We start from the raw sequence: 25017 nt of genomic DNA on the forward strand, positions 1-25017 counted from the left end.
GTGTCGCGGTAGGGTAAACCGCAATCACGATAGGCTATAATCCGACCGTTATCAAAGCCGGAAACGTGATGGTACGCATTTCTCCTCCTTACACGAGGCATCACAACAACTTTTCACAAAGAAACGCCGGTCAACTGCTGTGTGTGTATAAGAATACGGTTGGAAACTTTCCTCATGTCAGCACGTTGTAGGTGTCGCCACCAGCGCCAACCTTGTGTGAATGCTCTGAAAAGCTAATCAGTTGCATATCACAGTATCTTCTTCCTGCAGGTTAAATTTCGCTTCTGTGCACGCCATTTTCGTGGTGTAACAATTTTACTGGGCAGTAGTGTACTCCAAGTGTTGCAGGAGAAATAGAAAAATGTTGAACCTGTTGTGCTACGTTTGACACATTTCTATCTCTCTCACCCTCATTTCAATGTTAAGTCATGAGATAATTTGCAATGTCCGTTGCCCAATGTTCTACCTTTACACTCTCCTCCCTTTCTGCGTATCCTCTCTCATTCTCTCCTTCCTCCTTCGTTACGCAACTAGGAATACGTTCACTACCTTGAAATATTCGCTTTTGTATAGCTCTACTGCATTGGTTTTCCAACTGTGGAATGCATCCTCAAGCGGGGTGCAGGGCCGTATGAAAGGGGGCGCAGCCGGGACGAGCGGCACAAACGCATTGCGTTATTAAATAAATAGGTAATCAAGACAATACTGGGTATCCAGTATCACTTTTGTATTCTGAGATTCATTTTCGTCTTCGATCAACAGGCTCAAAGTAAGCGCAGTAACTGACCGTAGCCAATCGGAACACTAGAATTCTTAGTGTATGGGTGCAGTAGACGTGCATGTGCCAAAGTGAAGTAAATATAAATATATCACTCAAACTGAATTTTGATACTGCGTATTTTTATTGTTTTTTGTTTCATTTTGCAACTTTAGTCTTATGGAACTTCGTGTACGCACACATGTTAAGATATGATAAAGCACTGTGATTGGGACTCTAATAACGAGCCTTCATTAATCCATGTTACTTTCTTTCCGTATTCACGCCATAGTGGCTGATCGGTGTAAGGCGCACGCACCACCTTTGTGGTGGCTGTGTCCAGAGAGAAAGTAACACATACCCTATTTCCTCTTTCACGATCCCCTCTCTTCATAAAGACCTTACTGCTTTCCTTTTGCCGGCCGTAATGGCGGAGCGTTCTAGGCGCTTCAGTCTGGAACCACGCGACCACTACGGTTGCAGGTTCGAATCGCCTCGGTCATGGATATGTGTGATGTCCTTAGGTTAGTTAGGTTTAAGTAGTTCTAAGTTCTAGGGGACCGATGAACTCAACGGTTAAGTCCCATAGTCCTCAGAGCCATTTGAACTATTTTTTAACTTTAACTTTTAAACCCCCTCCACTCACCCCCCAAGACAATAAGCTATACGGTCGCATTTTCAGGGCCTTGCTGCAGGTAATACTAAACTGTTATTGTGAAAGAAGGATGGGGGGCGAAGTTTTCATTTTTGGGAGTAGACAGCAGTGGCAAACAAAACTGAGGAGACCTATGCTCTAGGTTATATCACACGCTCGTTGACGCGCGAGCACACACACACACACACACACACACACACACACACACACACTCACTCACACCTCTGCGTAATTAGCTTGTCAGTTCCGAGACATTAATTGCATCTGTGTGAGCTGGACATAGCTTTGCAGATTGTGAAGCAATGTAAAGGGGCAGACCGAAATTTGAAAGACCTAATAGATGAGATTTCTCCCATCTATACAACACCTCAAAAAAGTTTATCTTTGTAATGGCAGCTAACTATAGAGATAGGAGGAAGCTCTGTGGACTCACTGCAGAAGGTTGGGTCATTCCCGACCTACGGGAGACTGCCCCTCTGGTGGCCCTGCGTTGGCAAGTTACTAATAATAATAATGGCGTGTGACGAGGCCCTCGAAAGACGTCGGTATTCGCGTGAGCAACGTAAATTATAAAAATGTTCAAATGTGTATGAATTCCCAAAGGACCAAACTGCTGATGTCATCGGTCCCTAGAGTTACACACTACTTAAAATAAATTATGCTAAGAACAGCACACACACCCATGCCCGAGCGAGGAATCGAATCACCGGCGGGAGGGGCCGCGCAATCCGTGTCATGGGGCCTCAAACCGTGGGCCACTCCGAGCGTCTGTAAATCACAGTTGAACTATATTCAGTATACAAAAAATTGTATATACAGATGCTGATATTTCGCATTAAGCACGTCTGCATTGCTACAAAATCAAAATTGACGGCTGTTCTCAAAGCAAGCAGAATCGCTTTTCTACATACCAATGCGAGATACGAATAGCTGATATAAGAGTTTTCCGTTTTCATACTTCCTGTGTTGTTTAACAGTTTTAGATGTGAAAGACATAGCTATTTATACTACCTTGACCCCAAAAGATGCTCGATTTAAGAACAAATCCTTCAAAAAATACAGTTGTATACATGTTTTAGGATGAGATGGAAATACGAGTATTTCCAGAAGCATCTTTAAAAAACAACACCATCCCAACTTCTAGTTATTCATATACGTTTTCATCCGACGCCTGCGCACGAACATTTGCTGGAAAAATTTTGATATTCCCGATGCACTTTTAAATACATTATCAATAAGTATTCTTTGCTTGCCTGCATTCTACCAAAACTTCGAACCGCTTCTGTTCTAATTTTAGTTGTTACATTTACCAAAACTTTAATTTTTATAATATTGTCCATTTTCCATTTCAAAAGTCATTCTTTCATGCACAAAAAAATCGAAATCCACGTTCGATGGTAACAAAAGTATTTCCGAAGCACTAGTCATTTCAGATTACTTCTACCGAGGACTCTAGTGAACTGAAGACGTTGCTGCCCTGTTTATGGTACTTAATGTAAGGTATACAAACAATTGACTGGAATACTCTATTTAAAATTGTAAGGGGGGAGGGGCAAAATACAGGGAGCGAAAGGCTGTTTACAATTTGTACGGAAACAAGATGGCAGTTATAAGAGTCGAGAGGTATCAAAGGGAAGCAGTGGTTGGGAAGGGAGTGAGATAGGGTTGTAGCCTCTCCCCGATGTTATTCAATCTGTACATTGAGCAAGCAGTAAAGGAAGCAAAACATAAATTAGGAGTAGGTATTAAAATCCATGGAGAAGAAATAAAAACTTTGAGGTTCGCCGATGACATTGTAAATCTGTCAGAGACAGTCAAAGGACGTGGAAGAGCAGTTGAACGGAATGGACAGAGTCTTGAAAGGAGGATATAAGATGAACATCAACAAAAGCAAAACGAGGATAATAAATAGATTGGGAAATGAGACACTTAAAGTAGTGAAGGAGTTTTGGTATTTGGGGAGCAAAATAATTGATGATGGTCGAAATAGAGATGATATAACATGTAGACTGACAATGACAAGAAAAGCGTTTCTGAAGAAGAGAAATTTGTTAACATCGCGTATAGATTTAAGTGTCAGGAAGTCGTTTCTGAACGTATTTGTGTGGAGTGTAGCCATGTATGGAAGTGAAACATGGACGATTAATAGTTTGGACAAAACAAGACGAAAATAGAAGCTTTCGAGATGTGGTGCTACAGAAGAATTCTGAAGATTAGACGGGTAGATCACATAACTAATGAGGAGGTATTGAATGGAATTGGGGAGAAGAGGAGTTTGTGGCACATCTTGACAAGAAGAAGGGATCGTTTGGTAGGACGTATTTGAGGCATCAGGGGATCATAAATTTAGCACTGGGGGGCAGCATGAGGGTAAAAATCGTAGAGGGAGACCAAGAGATGAATACACTAAGCAGATTCAGAAGGATGTAGGTTGCAGTAGGTGCTGGGAGATGAAGAAGCTTGCACAGGATAGAGTAGCATGGAGAGCTGCATCAAACCAGTCTCTGGACTGAAGACCACAACAACAACATAGCAACAAGGCGTTATTCACAACTCTATGATGATGTCAGACGATTAAATGAAACAAAACACTGATTATTGAAACGTGCTTGACGAAGTTATTATGAGTGTACACAGCAGCTGCCTCTAAGTGCACGATTTTAATGTTCTTCAAAAAAAGTTAATCCATTACTGACGAGGAAAACCATATCAGAGGGCGGTCAGCCCTGGTGTAAGAGAATAATGTATTGATAAAGAAGCTCAGATGTACCAACACGGCCGGCCGGTGTTGCCGAGCGGTTCTGGGCGCTTCAGTCCGGAACTGCGCTGTTGCTACGGTCACAGGTGCGAATCCTGCCTCGGGCATGGATGTGTGTGATGTCCTTAGGTTAGTTAGTTTTAAGTAGTTCTAAGTTCTAGGGGACTGATGACCTCAGACGTTAAGTCCCATAGTGCTCAGAGCTATTTGAACCATTTGTACCAACACGAATAGTATAACAGCCTTCAAAGTCATTACATCTAAGACAATTGAAAAAGTAGCTTGTAATACCGCTGTAACCAAACAGAAATCATCGTGTCCTATGGGAAGCCAACTTTCAATGAACTTCTTTGTAACGTATTTCACACCTTATTTCACAGTTATGTAAATCATTCTCCTGAATCACAGTTGTGCACCACAAATAAATTATTTGAAAGCTGTCTACTAGTATCAAACATACATCTTAATTTAAAAAATACCTGAGAAAGTATGTATAGTACACAGCTTTGTATACAGGTTATTCATGGACTATGATAAAATCGCAGAAAATTAGAACAGAAGAGTTTTAGATGTTAAAAATTTATCGTACTGAGGAGAAATCAGGAAGGTCTCTGCAAAATCGATGGTGAAAGGAATATCCGAAAAATATTTGTTGCATGAAGAGACAGGATGATAGGACATTTGGTGCGTAAATTAACGCATGGGGACCGCAGCGAGCAAAAATTGTTGAGGAAGACACAGATTTGAATACATCCAACAAATACAGCAAATACGAATGCAACTATTCGCTGGAGTAGTGGTTGCATCATGTAGCCTCAGAAGTTGTAAGTTTAAAAAAAATCAGTGCACACCAGAGGGGAATCGTAGCACTTAGGTACATACAGCTATGTGTTTAAAACCAGCGTAAAAACATTAAAACAAGACAATTCAATAAAAGTAGGAGAAATCGTTCATTTTTGTCTCCTATGTAGTGAAGAATGTCTCTAAGAACGTTTCTGCTGCACGCCAATACTCTTGCCTTTCTTGATTTACTGATAATCCACATTCTTTGGTCAAAGGACTGTCACACTCTTCAATAGTTCCTGTAGTTATATCTCACTTTCGCAAAGAATTGCAAACTCGTCATCGAATTTTGTCTTCATTATACTTCATACTGACCTACTGTTTTATTTGAATCGTTGCAACCTGGGTGCAACAGCCTTTCGTATCTGGTTACTTGTCACCGTACGTAGCGTAGTAGGGTGTCATATTTGTGAACCTCCAAGAGCTGCTGCTGAAAGTAACCAATATTTGCTAAATGTTTTGATCGTAACGATCGTGATCAGAAAATACAAATGTATTACAAAACCTTATGGTATGAATCTTATAGGAACGTTAGTGAAACAAATAATAACACTCTTACAATGGTATGAATAACAGCATAGTCATGGTCAGATTTTTGGAGTATGCGATCTTAATTTTCAATATAAAACTACTGTTGGTACACCTATCACACTACACAACAAATATGAATAAAACAGAACCTGAAACAGAGGCACACAACAATCAAGGGAAGACTATTCCACAATCTAAAGGAAAGTGAAACACTTAGCAATAAAAATGCTCTCCAGAAAAATATTTGATATTAATTGTGTGGGTTTATCCTGACTCAGTATTTTAACATTTTTGGGGAGCTGCTTTCATCATAATCATCAGATTTTCACCTGATAGTTCTCGAGTCGGTCCGGTCTTCTGCCATCCTCTTCAGGTCTGCATAATTTGGTCTTCCTTTATGTCGTCTATCACCTTGTATCACCTTCTTCCTCTCAGTCTTCTCCCACAAACCAATCCTTCCAAGGCATCTGCTAGCAAGCACTCCCTTCTCAATGAATGTCCCAACCAGTTCTTTTTCCTTTCTCTTACAACCTTCTGCAGACATCTTATCTCAACAACCCTTTCTAATATTCTTTCATTACTCACCCTTTCCATCCAGCTTATTCTCTCCATTCTCCTCCACATCCAAATCTCAAATGCTTCTAACCTTTTTTCATTCTCTCATCTCAGTATCCATGTTTTTGCCCCTTAGACAGCCACATTCCAGACAAAACATTTGCCAAACCTTTTCCTCAGACCTTTATCTAATTTGCCACATATGTGGAGCTGCTTTAGTGACATAATATCTTTACGTCTGGTGTTAAAATGTGGTGCATTAACACACAGGAACAAGAGTGATACTTACTCTTAGAGTCTCGTGTGAAATCTTGGTGACAGCGAGACTGCTTCCGCTCGGCCCATATGCACTCGTCCACATCAACGACTCATGACAAGTAGGAGAAAGCGACCTCTACCGGTTGCACAGTTCGTGGGCGGTGCAACGTTTTTGTCTTTGTCCTTTGGTACCGTGCATTTTATTTGTTAAAGGAGGAGGAGATTAGTGTTTAACGTCCCGTCGAAAACTAGGTCATTAGAGACGGAGCGCAAGCTCGGGTGAGGGAAGGATGGGGAAGGAAATCGGCCGTGCCCTTTCAAAGGAACCATCCCGGCATTTGCCTGAAGCGATTTAGGGAAATCACGGAAAACCTAAATCAGGATGGCTGGAGACGGTATTGAACCGTCGTCCTCCCGAATGCGAGACCAGTGTGCTAACCACTGCGCCACCTCGCTCGGTTTTATTTGTTAAATTAACTAACAAATTCGGCAGAGACTTGCCACGAATCGAGCTACGGCGTCAGGCTTTCTTACGCAGTCACCTTTTGCTATAGAGCGTCCACGGGCGACTTCTAACGGGTCCACCGCGGCCTAATGGCTGCTGCTGCAGACCACCGTGCCCTGCACGTCGCCATTGGACCGCAAGCTGCGTGTTTACGTCTCTCCATCAATACGCCGTCGTTGCTGTCATTTAGTAGTGCAGCGGTGCTGTTGTAACTGCAGTTACCACGCTATGTACCGAGTTGTACCAGCGTTAAGTGCTGAAATTTGGGTAATGCTCGTTAACTGGGCAAACCTCCGAGAGAAGCCGATATCCTCTACTTATCATCTTGCCATTTAAATCATTTGATCTCTTTGAGAAAGGTTCAGCCTCACGTGGTAAACGTTCCCTCTGATTACATGCTTGCTGTTTATTGCGTTAGCCTTTTGGTGAGGCAAGTGGATAAGGACATACGAGTTTAACATTCACTACGTTTTTTCGTTGTGTACAGCGTAAAATTTGATGTACCTTTTGACGCTCAACCGTCCTTATGGAGTGACCGCAGCCTATGCTCTGTAAGTATTAATGGTACTGGTATCACCTGGTACTACATACTCTTTTTGATTTCCCTGTTTACATAGTAAAACAGAGTGATATTGAAGCAAGGGGTTCAGCTAATCCATGTATTTAATCCCCAAAGTGTGAGATCCTGCTATTTGTTGCCACCCTATATTTCCCGTGTTAATTTTATTGTGTACGTAATAATAGTCTCGCATGTGTTTTAGAAACAATTAATTTGGATTACTTGGCCGCATTCTTGTGGAGTGTCAGCAATATATACCCTTGACGCTGCATCACAGACAGGAGCGCTTGCGATGGTGAACTCAACGACGAACCTGGCTACACGAATAGCAAAACGTCACTTCTTCGGATGAATCCAGGTTCTGTTTTCAGCATCATGATGATCGCATCCATGTTTGGCGACATCGCCGTGAACGCACATTGGAAGCGTATATTTGCAATCGCTATACTGGTGTATCACCTGGCGTGATGGTATGGGGTGCCATTGGTTACACGTCTCGGTCACCTCTTGTTCGCATTGACGGCACTTTGAACAGTGGACGTTACATTTCAGCTGTGTTACGACCCGTGACTCTACCCTTCATTCGATCCCTGCTAAACACTACATTTCAGCAGGATAATGCACGACCCCATGTTGCAGGTCCTGTACGGGCCTTTCTGGATAGAGAAAATGTTCGACTGATGCCCTGACCAGCACGTTTCCAGATCTCTCACCAATTGAAAACGTCTGGTCAATGGTGGCCGAGCAACTGGTTCGTCACAATACGCCAGCTACTACTCTTGACGAACTGTGGTATCGCGTTGAAGCTGCGTGGGCAGCTGTACCTGTACACACCATCGTTTAACTTAATTCCCAGGCGTACCAAGGCCGTTATTACGGCCAGAGGTGGTTGTTCTGGGTACTGATTTCTCACGATCTATGCACCCAAACTGCATTAAAATGTAGTCACATGTCAGTTCTAGTATAATATATTTGTCCAATGAATACCCGTTTATCAGCTGCATTTCTTCTTGATGTAGCAATTTTAATGGTCAGTAGTGTGACCGTCTCAAAATCACGTGACTTTAGCTGCAGGAGACATTACGGATCGAATCCTCGTTCAGCCCATCCGTATGCTCGTCCTACAGATATTTATCCTCCATGGGATGGAACGTGGAGTACCACCAACAGACAAGAATGTTAACCACAAAAACACATAGCGGTACACAAAGACAGGAAGCTCCGATAGTTCGGTAGCCGAAGGCTGAGGGTCAGTTGGGAGGAAAACATGTATGATTGAAGCAATTAAGGAACGTCCGGCTTGGTTTCCGTAAAGCAGTTGGTTATTTTGCTGCCTAGGCAGCATTTCCCTTTTCAGATTTGATAGCTTCCTCACTATGTTCAAACATTTGACATTCCAAGCCCCGACTCGTACAACGCAATACTTTCGATGATTAAGCAGTCTTTTACTCATAGTCGCCTCCCCTTTGGCTGTCCCCATCCCGAGTACAGAATAAGGGGGACTGTTCCGGAATCCGAACAAGGGGACTATTCTGGAAACTTTTGCCAATGGAGAGATCACCATGACACCTTTTGAGTTACAGGCCACATTGCCTGTCTATACACGTTATGTGGTTTTAATGCAGTGGTTTCCATTGCCTTCTGCATCATCATTACTGCTGCTTCCGCCTTTAGTGGCAGTTTCCCACCCCAAGGGCAAGAGAGTGTCCTGAACTTCTGTCCGTTCCTCCGCCCTGTTTGACCACGCCATTGGCAGAATGAGGGTATCTTTTTACGCTGTAAGTGTTCGGCCGCCGCTAAAAGAAGATTACGAAACCATTAACGTAGAGAAAAACCAAGAATATATGCTTATTACACTGAATATATCTATGAGGAGCTTTTACATACATGTGAGCACGAAAACGAAATCAGTCAGTTAAATTATTTTTATCTAACATTCCAATATTTTTTGCAAAGAAACGTGCTCTAATCAAATAGTGCCTCCCTGTTCCACACACCTCATTATCACAAGAAGCCTTTTTTCTTTCTTCCATACATAGAGCTATATCTGCTCCTTTATCTGATAAAACTTTCATGCTGAGATTAATTTGATTGAACCTGCTGCAGTCAGTAATGGATACACAAGTGTGAAAGCTTAACAGATCTATTGAAACGTTTTGTCTTGACCAAACTCTAACATGATTATGAATCATTAGTTGAGCAGAGTGTACATTGTATGTAATATTCTGCGAGTAGTAACGAATGGCGGACCCACGAAGGAACTTTAATTTTCAAGCAGCCATGAAAACTACGAGGCGTGTTTTTTAAATAAATACCATTTTTTAACTTTAAAAAAAGACGTGCTAAGATATCTCAATAATTTTACTTTTAACATGAAAGTCTGTACCTTAATCTACTTTTCTACATAATTTTCGTCAATACTGAGGCATTTGTCATAACGTTGTACCAGTTTTTGAATACCCTCCTCATAGAAGTCTGCCGCCTGACTTTTTAACCACTGCATCTTCACAGTTTTGATTTCGTCATCGTCTTAAAGAAGATGACAGCCCAGGTGTTTCTTCAAGTGCAGGAACAGATTGTCGTCACTGGGCGCAAGATCGGGGATGTATGGAGGATGATCTAGAGTTTCCCATCGAAAAGATGTGATGACATGTTTGGACTGATTCGCCACATGCGGACGGGCATGCAGCAAAACGATGGCCTTGCTCAACTTCCATGGACTGTTGATTTGATTCTGGTGTGACGTGGGCCACCCATGTTTCATCGTTCGGAACAATCTGGCTTAAGAAATCATCACCGTCGTTGTGGTACCGCTCAGGGAAAGTCAATGCACTGTCTAAACGTTTGGTTTTGTGCACATCCGTCAACATTTCGGGAAGTCAAGTGCTCGGTCACAATTACATACAAAACACTACGAGAAACATTAGGAAAGTCATCCCGCAAGGAGGAAATCGTATTGTCCACTTCCTGCACCAAAATTTCATTAACGACCGAAGGACGCCCAGTCTGTTGTTCATGATGCACACTTTAGCTGCCTTATTTAAATGCTCTCACCCCCTTTCGTACCTTTCCATCACTCATAATACTTTCTCCGTAAACTGCACAGATCTCAAGATGAATATCGATCGCTCTTAGGCCTTTAGCACTAAGAAATCTTATAACAGCCCGTACTTCACAGTCGGCCGGACTCACGATTATAGGAGGCATCTTAAACGTTCAGTACACAACGTACACAATGAAGAATCAGACTGTAATGGCGCCAGTGCGTAGATTAAGGTACAGGCTTTCATGTAAAAATACAATTAATCAGATATCTTAACATGTCTTTTTTAAATTTCAGAACGGTATTCGTAATTCTTGTATTTAATGTAAACTGTGCGTTGTCTGTTGTTGTGGAGCAGTAGTATTTAAATTTTTGCTATCAACGATAATTTTATTTTTGATTAATGAATGTTATGCAGTCATTCTGTACTTTACGAACCCAGTTTTGGCTCCTACTACCCGACTACTGATACTTCACATTCATGTGTGTCTTTTTCGCTACGTGGAGTGCACTCCAAATAGCGACAGGAAACTAAGAAGTAGAGTATTTGTCTTTAAATATTTACGAGCTGTGAAACATAAAAAATTACAATGGTTATGCATCTGCTAAAATGAAAATTAACTTGTTTTAAAAATCATGAACATCTTAGTCATTCTTTTTACCAAAATATCTCGAAACCTATAGTAATGTTAGTGAAAGAACCCTGTGTCAAAAAGGCAGGAAATAGTAATGTAAATGTTAGCACTCTGCGTCATAAAAGCCGGGAAATACATTTTCTCTTTAGCTACAGGGCAGTGTTTTGCAGGAATCGCCGAAATATTCACCAAGTTTCATACACACAGCGCGCAAATGGAGACATCTGTTCACCACCATATGTAGGCAGAGTGAGAAACGCCGAATGTGCCAGTGTCCCAGCGGAAATGACTGGCGTGAGACCGTTTTGTCGAAGGGACGAGAGCTAAGGAAGCCGACGACAAGACCGCAGTCTGGAACCTCGCTCCTGGCGAGAGTGGCTGCGATGGGGGGGGGGGGGGGGGGGGAGGAAAGGGGGCGAGGATGGCGAGAGTGGAGGGGAGCGACAAGATTCCAATCAACCAGCAGCGCCCTGGCACGCTGCCGCCGCGCCTCGCCTCTGGAGCCAAAGCCGGCCTGATTTACTGGCAGTCCGAGCCGAAGCCCTCGGCAGCACGCATGCGCGCCGTGTTTTGTTGGGCCGGAGTTGGCCCCGCGCTGGCAGCATATTGTTTCGCTCACTCTTCCAGTTTCTTGGTGGTCACGCCGAGGATGATCTTCAGGCGCGGAATGGAGTTCTCCTCTCGGTGCTATCACCCCTCCTTTCCCCCCCCCCCCCCCCCCCCCCACCGCTACATCCCAACAGTTCTGTCGCTGTCGGCGACTTCCAACCGCGTAATCTCCGCTCCTTTCTGACGCCTCAGCGCCCTCGACAGTTCTTTGTTCCGCACAAAGGAGAAAACGAAACAAGGACTGTCTACGAGGCTGTGGCGATGTAGGATAGATTTGGAAAGAAAAATTCTTTGTGAATGTTAAATCATGCGTAGAAACCCCGTTCTTGTCGTGCTAGCTTTCTGCTGCCATTCTTTCCTCTTGCGCTGCTCCGTGCTTCTTCTTCCTTCTTTGTACATTAAAACGCGATACTTGTCTTTTTTTCATTGTTGCATGCAGGTGTTTCTTACAGATCTTGCTTTTAACTTAAGAATCTTTAAAATGGATTTACAACACATTTTTTGAGACTCCGCTACATTTCATGTTGCGATGTACTAAAAACTGCACAGTGGTGTGCCGACGCTGTTTCTTCTCGTTTCTCATTCGCTTCATTGCTTATCCTGGACATTTAACTAACCTTTACGACGAGTTTAATGTTTGTTCCTGCGGTGAACCAATTGAATCTCTTGAAGAGAACTAGTCAACATCCTCGGCATATAGTGGTGAATGAGGCGAGTTCTCTCTACCCTTACTACTATCAGATCCTTTACTACTTCCAATTAAAACTTAGCTGCTTCTGAATATTCGAAAAAATCTTTTTCTATTTTTTTAATGTATGATCGTAATACTCGGTCTTTGCAGTCGAGGCCTCTTAGGACGATACAACTGATAGTATACTTGTCATTGAGAATGTATCTTTCACTTTGTAGCGGAGGATGTGATGTTTTGAAACTTCCTGGGACACAGTTTTAATCTGCCAGGAAGATACAGTAAACTGGTTATTGTATTATATTTCATGATGAAGGTATTATTGTATGAAAATTTTATTCTTAAGTTTTCTAACACTTTGTATTTTGCGTGTCCACGTGATTTTCATTTTATAAGCACATTGGATCAATGTAATTTTGAATATGCGACTTTTCTTCGTGTTACCAATTTATTCTCATCTTCTTCCCAGCCTTTCTGATTTTACTTATTTACATTATCCTTACTTTCTTTCCTAAGGTATGTGTGGCGGTATTTTATTAATGTTCTCAGTAATCCTCTTTGTACACCTTTATTCGATTAATAAGAGCATTTCTGCTCTTAATCTGTTTATTATGTTTAGTTTTTATGTTTAGTTTTTGAACAGTTCACGAAGGCTGTACACTCGGAAAGACCTTGAGCCAGTTGAAAGTTTCAGACAGATTATGTAAAATTGAAATTGAGGTTCCAGAGACAGATAGTAACTGGGCGTAAAAGTACTTTGGCAACACAAGAGATACTGGAATTAATTATTGAAAGGAGAAGACAAAAGATGCCTAAAGTGAAAACTAATTCACTTAATATGTAAAATGCATGAGAAAGGCAAAATAACACTGACTGCAAGAACAATGTAATAACTGAAAGTCGAAAGAACGCAGGTGCTGACGGGTGTATATATTACTTAACCTCCAAGTTAATAAATCGTGGATACAAAATTCTGACAGGAAGTGATTACAGAAGAATGGAAAAATTGGCGGAAAACATTCTGAAAGAAAATAAATTGCAGTTCCGTAATAATTTAAGAACAAGCAAGGCGATACCGGCCTTAAGACTTACCTCAGAAGATACGTTGAAGAAAGGCCAACTTAAGCTTATAGCATTTATAGATGAACGTAGATTAAAGCTTTTGGCGGTACTGACTGGAATATTTTCTTTGAAATTCAGAAGGTAGTGGGCATAAAATACAGTATATCCAACAGACAGACAACAGATGTGAGATTGGAACGATATGAATGGGAAGCAGTAGATGAGTAGTGAGACAGCCTTGTAGAATAGTGTGACTTTAGTCAATTTGTGCAGCGAGGAAGTTGCGATGGAAATCGAGGGGAAATCTGGAAGCAGGTTGTGAAGGTTTGAAGTCTGTAAATAAGACAGTAGTTCTGTAAGAGACAAAAACTAAGAAGAGCAGCTGAACGGAATAGGCAGTATCTTGGACAGAGGATTTAAGATGAACATCAAGCAAACCTAAACAAGAGAAATGGGTCCTAACCGAAGTTAAACACATAATGCTGAGGAAGCTATTATATTACGTATTGAGAGATGAATTTGCTCTTCATGCATCAGAATAAGTGACAAAGGCCGAAGTGGATATAAAATTCACAGAGGTAACAGTAAGAAATGTATTTATGAGAAAGAGAACTTCTCGTGGAATATAAATTTCATTGTTAGGAAATCTTTTTTTTTTTTTGGTACTTTTTTGGAGTGTGGTCAGGAACGGAGGCGAAGCGTTGACTATAAACAGTTAACTAACAAGTAGGTGATTAACTGAATTGTGAAGAAAAGAGATTAATGGCAAAACCTGACTAAGAATCGTAGTGGGATTCCAAAACTAGTAAGCAGGTTCAAATAAATGCAGGGCGCAGGCTGCAATAGTTTCGCACCGATTAAGAGGCACGCCATATATTATTAACTTCATTAATGCATTTGTTTCTTCTTCCAATTGTGTCACTGAAACGCACCCATTCACCTCTTCCCTCGCCTCCTCCCCCCCCCCCCCCCCCCCCCTCTTCCCTCACCCAAACGAACTTACTTTCATTTTCTTTCTTTATTTACGACTCTCAAATTCACTTTTAAAATCCAGAGCCCGTCCCTGTACACACATACACACACACACACACACACACACACACACACACACACACACACACTTATATCTACAACAAAAAAGGGAAGAATGTTATCAAACCTAGATAACAATTGAGCAGTTCACCGCAACAAAATTATGCTTCGTGCTTTGGCCCCATATGGAAATGGATATTAGAGAAATCTGTGAAACAAATTGTCGTGAATATTCATATACAGTGTGGGGCGCAGATACTGATAAAGCTACGGAGCAGAAAGTCGTGAGGTTTGTCTCCACCACCGCACGGCGCCAACGAAGCTAAGGCCTCAGACGTGGCCAACCGATTTGGTTCATTTGGCAGGTCGCTTGTGCACAACGTAAGACGAAAGGATAATAAATATTGGCTCATCATCATATCTCAGGTATACAAACGCATATTTTTTTCTAGAATTGGAGGAAAGAAGCTGTTTCGACTCCGTATGTGTACTCATGACGCAGTGCAACGAAATCACCTCTGGCGTAGCGACCAAGAAATCTGGCTGGGGAGCAGATAAACTGTGTTCAATTGCCAGCTGCATTCATGTTTTTACATTTGCATTTTTTTCTTTTCGAAATTGCTAGTAATAACAGGGTTAATAAGGTTAGTAAATCAGTAAGAAATAATAACAACACAGGCAAATACATTTCTCAAACTTCTTGAATTAGTCAAGAATTAAAAATTTAATCCTGGTCGCTTTGGATTGGCTCTTTTACTCACATATCCTCCACTTCTTTTAATGACTAGATGAATGGTACTTGTCATATAAATATTGCAAGCACACACACGCCTGACACCAAGAACGTCTAATGACTGAAATATTCGCGCAGTTTCATCGTTTCTTTCGAGGATCCATCAGAAAATACAGCTCGTTTATATATATCGATTTTTAATTTTGATGCATATCACCTTACTACAACATATCTGAAAAATTGGTGCTGAAAGTTGATCACGAATTACTGCATCCGCACGTTTGTGTAATCGTGATTGCAGAAGCTGGTTACAGTTTTAGAGTCTTGAAACAAGGGTTTTAATGCGGCTTACAAATAAACTTCACGTTGCTGGCACACAGGTATGTAATTTTACTTCACGAGCTCGTTGACCTTCACCTTCTGTAAACATGCTTTCATACCTGACAGTATTACTTTTTCTACCCAAAAAATGAAATATTAAACAGAACTTATAAGCAAAGAATGATTTTAAAATATTCCGACAGTCTTGAAAATCTAATTTGTCAGTTTACCAAATTTGGACCATGACTTAAACAATTAAATGAGTCAGCTAAACGACTGACTTCTACACTATTTTAGTCATTTGTTTCTTATAAGCAAAGGAGAAGTTGAGTTGACATTTTTCCAGACGCTGTGATAAAATATTGCGCCGTGTATGACTGCATTATTTTATGTATACTGTGAACTGAAGTAAGGGTTAGTTTTTCTCACTTATGAGATAAAATGTGTCGAATACTCGTGTACGAAGCTCTCTTACTAGAAATAGTTTTTATATAACGAGGATCACAATTTAAAATATTTACTAATCCAATCCCATTGAGAAATTTATTTGGCTGTCTTGTTATATTTTCTTTTCATTTACTTACGTTATTAAACCTCGTATTGCTATTAATTTCCAAACGATAAAAATACAAATGGGAAAAAAAGTGAATCCACTTGGTCGCTACTCCAGCGGCGCTTTCACTAAGCAGAAGTTACCTTGTGGGTACATAAGCGACAGTAAAAGAGCTCCTTTGCTCAATTTCTACGGGAAAAAATTGCGTTGGCGGTTGAAAAATGCTGAGTTTTCAGTCAATTACCGATCTTGTCGATTGAGTTGATTGTGCGTCATTAACTATAAGATGGTCTTTTCAAAAACGCGGGAGAGAAGGTTGTTGAGCCAAGCCGGCCAGAGTGGCCGAGCGCTACGGTCGCAGGTTCGAATCCTGCCTCGGCCTTGGATGTGTGTGATGTCCTTAGGTTAGTTAAGTTAGGGGACTGATGACCTCAGAAGTTAAGTCCCATAGTGCTCAGAGCCAGTTTTTTGTTGAACCAAAATATTTTAATCTTCCATTTTAGGCTGTACACAAGCAGACAACTACCAGTGATATTACCGAATGGTGTTGAATCGGCAAGCCGTATCTGAGTGTGTAAGGTATCAAGCAAATCCAACACCTTCCATGAAAACCCTGACATGATAAGCAAATCCAGTAGTATGTCACATTGCTCCGAATAAATCATGACAGTAATTTAACCAAAGTAATACGAGTAACGAGTGAGCAAATGGAATACCACAGACTAACACAAGAATGCCTAAATGCATGTCATACCTTCCCACCGTGAGACCGACGCTGTTCCGAGGGGAGAAACGAGAAGCCGAGAGCAGAACCGTGTTAAGCTAGAAGGCCCTACGATAAGGGACGGACTGGACACCCACGTTGCCAGCTAACCACTAGGACAACGCCAGCTACAAGTTTTAGTGTGAGACTTTTTTGCGTCTCTGTTACGTCAAGGACCACCCCCCAGCCCATGTTAAAAACTAGAGCCCTCCAGAAAAACAGTATAGATCTTACGAGAACACAAAAAGGGCCACACCACCTGCAAGTTTGAGCATGAGACTTCTTCGCGTCTCTGTTACGTTAAGACTACCCCCTGCCCATGTTAAAAGATAGAGCCCTCTAGAAGAACAGTATAGATCTTACGATAACGCTAAAACGACCACACCAGCTGCAAGTTTTAGCGTGAGACTTTTTCGCGTCTCTGTTACGTTGCAAACTTTAAAAACATTTCCCCACCGTGAAAAGTATAACGTTTCTCATTGGATAGACAGAATTTTTGTAGGCGGAGCTTAAGGTTAACATTGAGACCCAGATTGGTCAGATGAAAATCCAGCCAGATAGTTTTTTTTTAAACCAACTTCAGTAAATGGTAGTAAGGAGAAGTTAGGAGAGGTTGGTTAGTTCCGAGACGGCGAGCTGGATGGCTGCTGCACCGCCCGCCGCCCCCCTGAAGCTGCCTAACCAACGACAAGGTAACGAATGCACGCGATGCCGCATTTTTGAGCGCATAAGGCTTCACTCAGAACGGCAGAAGTCTCATCTGTTACACCCCATTTTTGCGTAATACTAGTGTCGATCGTCAATTAAAGCTCATGGTGTTCACATTTGCCACTTGAAGCAAAAATCTGAAATGCGATTATTTTTCTGTTATATAGTTATTGAGAAGCCACATCAACCACTGTAAGTTACGACAAATTAGATAAGTAATTAAAGATAATTGAGGGTCACTGTAGACCATTTTGATAGTTTGCTCTTTTGTGAAACTTAATTTAAACCTAGATTATAGATGTGATATGGCATAGGTCATCCTTCAATCGATTGTAGAACTTCGAAACCCATTCAGGGAAAATTCGTTCACATTTTTGTTGAACGCAGTTGGTTTTTACCATCCTGTATTAAAACACTTCCTTTTATCAGTAGTGCAATTTATAAACAATGCTTTGTGTGTAGAATAAAATTTCCAATGGTAAACTTAACTGCTTTTTCGACGTTATTTTACCAGCTAACTAAAAATAGGAAAACCTTGAACCCCTTCCACTAAATTTAGTTAGTATTAAGATTCGTTTACAGGGAGTGCAGCGGAGCTGACGCTGAAATCATTGAGTATTTGGTTATATCATCGCTAGTCTCACTGAACTCTTCTGAATTCTACATGTCATGTGTGGTCTGGCGTCTCCTTACCAGCAACAGGTCCCAGGTTCAAAGTAGTCCCCTAAAATAACACGCGCAGAGCGTTGTTGCGCGAAATTGGTAGGGAGACTCGATATAGAACAAACAGACAAAACCCAGAATGTTAGAAGTGTGGCGGCCGTTCACAATTAAAGAAGTGTGATACCCTAGTATGCATAGTCCAGTCATGTTGAAATGATCATTGCTTATGTTCGACGTCAACGTGCAACAGCCGCTAAGAGACGACAGGTGACATCAGCAGCTGAGAGTATATAAACTGTAGTGTATTGCTATACCTGTGTTGTTAAGAAGTAGGACTACAGTATCGGATCTATCCGGCAATATCAACAAGCAATATTCAGTTAAAACGTCCTCCCCCTGTACAGAAATTATATAATGTGCACGTGTGCATGTTGTGACACATGAACAACGACACATGCACTAACAATCATAGCATTTAAGGCGAACACTTGCGTATATCGGAAACTTCAGTTTCGAGTCTCGGTCCGACATAAATTTCCATTGTCGTCATTCCATTAAACAAAATGGTTCAAATGGCTCTGAGCACTATGGGACTTAACACCAAAGGTCATCAGTCCCCTAGAACTTAGAACGACTTAAACCTAACTAAGGACATCACGCACATCGATGACCGAGACAGGATTCGAACCTGCGACCGTAGCGGTCGCACGGTTCCAGACTGAAGAGCCTAGAACCGCTCGGTCCATTATACAGCTGATGGTTGTCTGTATTCGCAAGTGTGAATAATTTCGGGTACAAAAATTGTATCGGGGGGAGAGGGGGGGGGGGAGGGTGCGCCAAAACAGTGCAGTCGTTGTAATGCGAAAACACAGCGGTTTATCAGACGTCCAAACGGGCAAGATCATTACGCCGCGCGGGATTAGCCGAGCGGTCTGGGACGCTGTAGTCATGGACTATGCAGCTGGTCCCGGCGGAGGTTCGAGTCCTCCCTCGGGCATGAGTGTGTGTGTTTGTCCCTAGGATAATTTAGATTAAGTAGTGTGTAAGCTTAAGGACTGATGACCTTAGCAGTTAAGTCCCATAAGATTTCACACACGTTATTTGAACATTACGTTTGGTGCCGAAGATGAAAGCATTTCCAAAAACGGCTAAGTTTCTGAAATAATCGCGTGCCACCGTGGTTAAAGCCAACCGTGAATGGAAAAATGATGCTATCCAAAACCGAAGCAGAGGCGGCTGTGGTGCAGCACGGGTGAGCGACGGCTGCGTAAATGTGCAACGGCGAATAGACATGCAACTACTGAGCAACTGACGGCCGAGATGATCCATATGGTTACCAACAGTGTCTCCTCAACCACCGTTCAACGAACTTTGCTGTATATGCGTCTCCGCAGTATACGCCTGGTTCATACACCCGTTCTTTTACGACGACGGCTGAAATTTGCACCCCGATACCGCAGCTGGACGAGCACAACGTGGCAACAGGTAAGAATTTCAGATGAATCATGTTTTGTACTCAATCGGACAGGTGTCCGTTTTCGTGTACGGCCTGAAACCTGCAACAATCGTCGGATTCGTCTAGGCCGGAGGAGAGGGCGTTAAAGTCTGGGGAATGTTGGCGTGGCATTCTCTGGATGCTCTCGTTATTGTGGAAGGCACAATGGATCAACACAAGAATTCATCTATCCTTGAGGATCATGCTCACCCCTACATGCAGGTAGTTTATCCTCGCCACGATGGCCTATACCAGCAAGACAATTCAACGTGTCACACAGCTCGCAGTGAACGTGAGTGATTTGAAGAGCACCAGGATGTGTGTATCGTTGTCCCCTGGCCACCAAACTCCCTGGATTTAGAGCCAATCGATAATCTGTGGGACCACCGCGACCTAGTTGTTCACACCATGGATTCTTAACCGAGAAACCTAGCTCACTTGGCCACTGGAGTCATCATGGTTCCACATCCGTGTTGAGGCCTTCCAAAAACTTAATGACTCTCTTCCTACACATCTTGCAGTGCTCCATGCTGCGAAAGGTGATTATTAAGGCCAATGAAAGGTGGACACATTAATCTAGCTGGACAGGGTAGCACATCGTATAAATCTAATATTAATGACATTTTGAATCTTGGGTACCTTAAAGAAGAGTAATGCAGTAACAATGACCGCCTAAGCCTCCATTTCTTCTGTTATTGTATTGACCGTCAGAGAAGTGATAAATATTTACCTTACAATTCTCTGGCTTCGTCGTTAGAGAAAAACGGAACACCAACCAGAAACTGCACTATCTTAAACATTTATAGACCAAATTAAAATATTAAATAACATGGGCTGTATAAATATAAGAAAGTGAAATAACACATTCAAAGAATTATTTACCTTAATGTACACACATCAAAAAAAGTTTTGCATTACCCCGGTTCCCAGAACTCCTGAAGATAGACGTTGACTGTCGATATTGTATCACAGACACAATCCCTTTGACTGTTCAGAGATGTCACTAACCCATCCCAAAAACGTAAACAACGATGCATGAGCAGCGCCTGTTAGACGGAGGGGAGCTGACAGCTGATAAGTCCAGTCATTCCACCAGGAAGGAGCTAAACGGCTCGTATTGTATGTAGTTCGACCGTGCCTAGACGGTCAATACCGCGGTTCGATCTCGTCCATATTGTTACTATGTGCCAGGAAGGGCTCTCAACAAGGGAGTGTCCAGGCGTCTCGGAGTGAATCAAAGCGATGTTGTTCGGTCATGGAGGAGATACAGAGAGCCAGGAACTGTTGACGACAGGGCTACTACTGCAGTGGATGACCGCTACCTACGGATTGTGACTGGGAGGAACCCAGACAGCAACGCCACCTTGCTCAACAATGCTTTTCGTGCAGCCACAGCACGTCGTGTTACGACTCAAGCTGTGCGCAATAGGCAGTATGATGCGCAACTTCACTTCCGACGTCCACGGCGAGGTCCATCTTTGCAACCGCGAGACCGTGCAGCGCGGCACAGATGGGCCCAACAACATGCCGAATGGACCGCTCAGGATTGGCATCACGTTCTCTTCACCAATGAGTGTCGCATATGCCTTCAACCAACCGACCGATATTGCAATCGTATCGGCAGCATATTGGCGAGGCATTCATATTCATGAACGACAATTCGCGCCCCCCATCGTTCACATTTTGTGAATGACTTCCTTCAGGATAACGACATCGCTCGACTTGAGTGGCCTGCTTGTTCTCCAGACATGAACCCTATCGAAAACGCCTGGAATGGATTGAAAAGGGCTGTTTATGGACTACATGAGCTCCCAACCACTCTGAGGGGTCTACGCCGAATCGCCGTTGAGGAGTGGGACAATGTGGACCAATAGTGGATTGATGAACTTCTGGATAGTATGCCACGAAGAATACAGGCACGTATCAATGCAAGAGGACATGCTACTGGGTATTAGAGGTACCTGTGTGTACAGTAATCTGGGCCACCACCTCTGAAGGTCTCGCTGTATTATGTTACAACATGTAATGTGTGGTTTTCATAACCGATAGAAAGGGCAGAAGTGATGTTAAGGTTGATCTCTATTCCAGTTTTCTATACAGGTTTCGGAACTCTGGGAGCCGAGGTGATGCAAACCTTTTCTTGATGTGTGTATATACTGGATCTTAAATTTTCTGGACAGAAAAATTACTTTAGATGCACAGGACAGGGGGTGTATATAGGTGCCGAAATATTAATATGTTGTACTGAAAATCGCGCTCTGTATTGAATAATTATCAAAGCAGTCGTTCTCACGTCCTGCCTCTAAAGATGCTGATACCCTACTGACAGAAGAAAATATTCTTACGTCTGAAGTAAATGAAAGGCAGACTTGCATCCAACGATGCTATTGTCAGTCTTGTGTAGAAATTAATGAATCCTAGAAGACGTATCCAACAGAAAAAAATAGGTTTGGAACGTTACATGAGGCCTTCCACTTGTGAGAGTGCGTGGCCGCTGGCCGACGCCGACGGAAGCTCCGAGACGACAGACGAGGACGAACGTTTTGTGAGCCATTGGTTTTAAAATCTCCGAATCTGCTTTTTGATTTTCCCGTCTCGTTAGGAGGCAAAAATTTTGCATGGTACTAGGCTGTTAAAACTGCTGCTACACAGCGGTAACACGGCCTGCTTCCACAGGGGCGGTGAGGCACTGTACACGAGGCGCAATGTTGGAGCCAGGTGGTGCCGCTGCAGTAATCAGCTCGGCGCGTTTCCAGAACGGGCGCCCCGGAGCAGCGCTGCACGCAGCAGGTGCGCGGCACGGCTTCCGCCGCCTTTCAGAACCGCCAGCCACCGGTGTAGAGGCCGGCAGCCGGCGCGCGACATCCAGGCCCAAGTGGCGCGTTCCCGCCGCCTGCTGCAGATGTTATCGACCTCATAAGCGCCGCTCCGGAGACTGCCCCGGGCCGTCGCACGGCTGCGGCTGCCAAAGCTCCTTTCTGCCGATTCTTCAACCTGAATACGCTAGCGGGCATGTTTTCTAGGGGCAGTGTTCCCATGTGACTGAACAATTTACCTTGTTATGTTCGCGAAATGCTTCTAAATGAGCAGTTTCATTATTTTTCACTAAAATGTAACACCATTTTCCATTACTGTAGCACCTTATTCTTTCTGTGCGTTTAAGGAATCAAGCTGGAAGTCAACAGTTCAGTACAGGGTGGTCGGAAATTCCCGTTACAGATTTCTAGGACTTGTGGAGAAGAGTGAGTGCATCGTATTTTGAATAGAAACCCATGACCGGAAACGTCATCTAACCAAACTACAGAGCGTCAAAGTTGAATACATGTACCGGTTCTTGTGTTGCCAGAGTGTAGGACTGGTAACTTTCAGTGGCGGTAGTGTGGACAAAAACGAGAAAAATTTCCAATATTCAAAAAGCGTGGGCTCTAAAGTGAACAAGCTATGAACACTTGCTCAGTAGAGGAGATGTGTTTCACACTAGCGAAGATAAACGAAGGTCATAGCTCCTCACGTATGGAGCTCTGCACTCTTCGCAACGCAGGAACCACTCCATGTATTGAACTGCCAGAGGTATCAGAACAGTTTTCGTTTGTATCTTTCGACTCGTTAGTTTCCGGTACAGGCATCCTTACTTCAAATTAATACATTCATCGTTCTCCATCATCCTACGAAGTCTGTAACATCATCACGGAATCACCCCGTGGATACATGTACACTCCTGGAAATTGAAATAAGAACACCGTGAATTCATTGTCCCAGGAAAGGGAAACTTTATTGACACATTCCTGGGGTCAGATACATCACATGATCACACTGACCGAACCACAGGAACATAGACACAGGCAACAGAGCATGCACAATGTCGGCACTAGTACAGTGTATATCCACATTTCGCAGCAATGCAGGCTGCTATTCTCCCATGGAGACGATCGTAGAGATTCTGGATGTAGTCCTGTGGAACGGTTTGCCATGCCATTTCCACCTGGCGCCTCAGTTGGACCAGCGTTCGTGCTGGACGTGCAGACCGCGTGAGACGACGCTTCATCCAGTCCGAAACATGGTCAATGGGGGACAGATCCGGAGATCTTGCTGGCCAGGGTAGTTGACTTACACCTTCTAGAGCACGTTGGGTGGCACGGGATACATGCGGACGTGCATTGTCCTGTTGGAACAGCAAGTTCCCTTGCCGGTCTAGGAATGGTAGAACGATGGGTTCGATGACGGTTTGGATGTACCGTGCACTATTCAGTGTCCCCTCGACGATCACCAGAGGTGTACGGCCAGTGTAGGAGATCGCTCCCCACACCATGATGCCGGGTGTTGGCCCTGTGTGCCTCGGTCGTATGCAGTCCTGATTGTGGCGTTCAGCTGCACGGCGCTAAACACGCATACGACCGTCATTGACACCAAGGCAGAAGCGACTCTCATCGCTGAAGACGACACGTCTCCATTCGTCCCACCATTCACGCCTGTCGCGACACCACTGGAGGCGGGCTGCAGGATGTTGGGGCGTGAGTGGAAGACGGCCCAACAGTGTGCGGGACCGTATCCCAGCTTCATGGAGACGGTTGCGAATGGACCTCGCCGATACCCCAGGAGCAACAGTGTCCCTAATTTGCTGGGAAGTGGTGGTGCGGTCCCCTACGGCACTGAGTAGTGCGTCGCTGCGGTCCGGTCCCAGGCCGAGGGGCACGTGCACCTTCCGCCGACCACTGGCGACAACATCGATGTTCTGTGGAGACCTCACGCCCCTCGTGTTGAGCAATTCGGCGGTACGTCCATCCGGCCTCCCGCATGCCCACTATACGCCCTCGCTCAAAGTCCGTCAACTGCACATACGGTTCACGTCCACGCTGTCGCGGCATGCTACCAGTGTTAAAGACTGCGATGGAGCTCCGTATGCCACGGCAAACTGGCTGACACTGACGGCGGCGGTGCACAAATGCTGCGCAGCTAGCGCCATTCGACGGCCAACACCGCGGTTCCTGGTGCGTCCGCTGTGCCGTGCGTGTGATCATTGCTTGTACAGCCCTCTCGCAGTGTCCGGAGCAAGTATGGTGGGTCTGACACACCGGTGTCAATGTGTTCTTTTTTCCATTTCCAGGAGTGTATTTACAGACGCCCGTGCCTATAACTTTGACGCTCTGTAGTCTCGTTGGATGACGTTTCTTCCGGACATGGGTTCCTATTCAAAATACGATGTATTCACTCCATTCTAGAAGTCCTAGAAGTCTGTAACGGGAATTTCCGACCACCTTGTATATCCTTATCAGCCACATTGTCATACATTC

This window comes from Schistocerca gregaria, chromosome 1 (assembly GCF_023897955.1).
Source record: "Schistocerca gregaria isolate iqSchGreg1 chromosome 1, iqSchGreg1.2, whole genome shotgun sequence".
Taxonomy (NCBI): domain Eukaryota; kingdom Metazoa; phylum Arthropoda; class Insecta; order Orthoptera; family Acrididae; genus Schistocerca; species Schistocerca gregaria.